We start from the raw sequence: 3,425 nt of genomic DNA, 5'->3' as shown, positions 1-3,425 counted from the left end.
CAGATCCTGTTGCTCAGAGGAGAAGATCACATCGTTGGGGATATGTGACCATTGTTTTCAGGCAATCCCACCCTCCATGCTTCCCAGAAGGCAGTGCAAAACAGCCTAGAACACAGCCCAGAGGAAAGTCTAATTGACAAGCCTTTCTGTCTCATCTGAATGCAGCGACTGGAGGATGGCATTAAGTTAGAGTTTAATCTTTAAGTCTTTCCTCTCATTAAAAATTCAGGCTAGCCTATAAGCAGGAAATGAGGATACCACAGTGAAACCCACCTAATTTGTAAACCTTTCCTTTGAATTTTGTATGCCTCCGCCTGGTTCTAAACTCAGAAGTAACTTTTTTTTCTTGTATAACCTAAATATTTTGTGAGTTTGTCTCATATTTACTTAATCTGTCTGGAACTGATTTCTTATGAATGGTGTGGTATACAAATTCACTTGATCATTTAAATAGACATCAATATCCACTTTTAATTTTTTAAAAACTGATAATGAACTCACGTGGCTTGAAGAATCAAAGCAGTATCAAATAGTATAAAGTATTTCATCCTGCCTGACAATGCATCTCCTCCGCATGCTCAACGATAACTCCTGTTTATAGACACATGCAGGAAGATGTGAAAATGTATTTAATGATTCTCTTCTTTACTCAGCTCCAGTGATACCTCCTCCTCCTCTTCCCCTTCTTCCTCCTTCATTTCAGATGAACTTTTATTTTTTACAATCAACATTAGACTTAGATATTGCTAATATTGGTGAGAGCAACTTCTTTCATCTTGCAGAAACTGATAACATCCCAAGCGAGAGTCAAGCAATTCTTTAGATGTTTCTATTTTCAACAGTGATGGAGTAACGAAAACTGGATTTACTCTTTTGCTTTAAGAAATGAGAATTCAGGAAGCTGAATGCTGAGATTCACAAAGCTTCTGGTGTCAGAAATAGGCTCTTTGAACCAGATGTGACAATGCTGCCCACACAGCAAACCAGCATGGCTGGGAACCAACCAGAGCAGGCCAGGACACCAGATCTCAGAACAAGCTGGGAGCAGTCGTATTCACACTGGCTGGAAAGCCTCTCAGCAGGCAGAGCTCTGAAGGTGCCCTGGATCATCTTAGTGAATATAAAATAAAAGTGAATTCAAAGCAGTACTAAGGGATGCAAACAGCATTCCACAGCAAAGACAAAGCATAGCTCATAAAACAACAAAATTCTTCACATCAGTTGTGAAGAATTCTTCCAGTCAAGAAGGTGTTTGGTTCAGCATTGGTGCCAAATATAAGATACTTAATATACTTAAAATGCTTAACAAAAAAAATCTGACAAAAATAACAAGCTGTGTACCAAAATCCCTAAACCACTGACAAAAGAAATGAAAGTCTATCCAGACTGACAAAAGAATATTATGTCAGTAGATATGAGCATCCAGCATTGTCAAGAAGGCAGCACTTGCCCCACTGATTTACCGAGTCAGCATGTTCCTCTCAGATACTGCTGGGTTCTGGATTGACATAATCATGCTGTAATAAAGTTTATATTCCATTTCAAGGAACTCTGACTGACATCCGTTCTAAAACAAATCAACAACAATCCTTAAAATTTAGAACAAAGTAAAGAGAGTCACAGCTCCAGATTTTAGAACCTTCTACAAAGTTATTGTGATTAAAACAGTATGGCACTAGCACAGAGCAGACACTTCAGGTCAGTGCAGTAGAAATGAGGCCCCAGACATGAATCTGCACATAGGCAGTCACAGATGGTTTGATAATAGTAAAAAAGTAAAATAAAATTAGTGAATGCTTGGCTCCCAGCTTGGTGGAACCTTTAAGAGTGGTGTCTTTTGGGAGAGCTTTGGGTCTTTAGCAGAGGGGTTTGGAGCTGCCATTTTTTCATCCCTACTTCCTGCAGGTCCTGCTGTCTCACAGCAGCCTGTCATGCAGACCCCTCCTGATATGGAATGCACATAGGCCATTTTAGAGGGGCATGGGGAAAATTTGGGGGAACCCTTTAAAATTTTACCAATGAATAAATTCCTGAAAGCAATGAATGTAGAAGATTTTGGAGGGGTCTGGGGAGAGTGGCAGCTGGCTTGAAACTTGTCCTCCCCGTGATCAAACATGGATACTACATCAAGCCAGGCAACAAGGGGTGTACTTTTTATATTTCCACCAATTCAGAACTGTTCTGTGCAGAACACTTGCACAGCTTCTAGCAACATTCTGGGGCCAGTGGACACGACCCTGAGGCATAAAATGGCATTGTTTAGCTCTACAGCGATCATTTGACTCCATTTTCGATATTCCAAAAAGTGAGGCAGTCAAAGTCTGGGCAACACCAGCAGGCTCTCAGCAACACAGACACACTCATACGGCAAGATACTCTGCTCCACAGCAGAGCACTGACTGTGTTCAGAAGCGAATGGAAGGACACCATACAACCTCAGCTAAGGACTGTGCCTATATGGAAAATCACTGGCCAAACACCAAAGGTCGATGGATGTCACCTGAAATGCTATCGACCTACATTGAATAGAGTGCCGCCGTTGTCATCTGGCTGACAAGCTGCTCCATAAATGACAGAGCAACACGAAGCTATCTGACAAGACAGCCAACGGCACCTCATCTTGTGGCCCCAGCTGCTCCCAAGCAGCAGTTTCCGGGGCTGTGCTGCAGGGTGAGTTAACCTAAGGCTTTGGGGCAGTCACCGAATCATGAGATTTTACTGTTAGAACTTATCCTGTGTGTTTAAAAGCTACCAAAATATTGAATCAAGTAAAGTTACTAGGGAGACCGTAGCTCGGAAAGAGGCGGAGGAGATCAAGATATGGAGAAGTACTTCAAAAGCCATGCTCAGGCTCACTAGGACCCAGCACAGAGCTAAGAGTACAAGGCGGGAGGGGGCGATGGAGGGAAAGGACCAAGCCCTATGCTTCTGGAGGCATCCTCATGTGTTTCTCTATGTCCTCGGGTGGCGCTTTCTCTTCTTACCAATTGCTTCCTATAAACTGTTCCCTTCAGCCTCTCTTTGTATTCTTAACATACAGTCTTTGGGGGGGGGGGTTATGTTTGGCCCAAAGTGTGATGCTCTCTGCATGTGTTTGCAGACTAGCTCTTTAAAAAGTGAACAAGAGACCTAGAGAAATCCTACAGACTTGAGTTACCCCGCTATGCAGGCACGAGGCATGTTCCAGGCCCCACGGACGCCTAAATCCTCTGATGCTCAGCCGTGGCATTGCCTATACACATCCTAGGATGTGCCCCGAATCGCTTCTAGACATCTCCAAATGATGTGGCCGTGTTCATGCCAGGGAGATCAGAGTCATGCTGTATTGCATAGGGAATGATGACAAAGGGAAAGTCATGCATCTTCAGTGCTGAGGCACTTTTTAACAATCTCCTACCACGGGGGGCGGGGAGGAGGCCAATCGA

Source organism: Meriones unguiculatus, chromosome 19 (assembly GCF_030254825.1).
Source record: "Meriones unguiculatus strain TT.TT164.6M chromosome 19, Bangor_MerUng_6.1, whole genome shotgun sequence".
Classification (NCBI taxonomy): Eukaryota; Metazoa; Chordata; class Mammalia; order Rodentia; family Muridae; genus Meriones; species Meriones unguiculatus.
Note: the sequence above shows the minus strand (reverse complement) of the source record.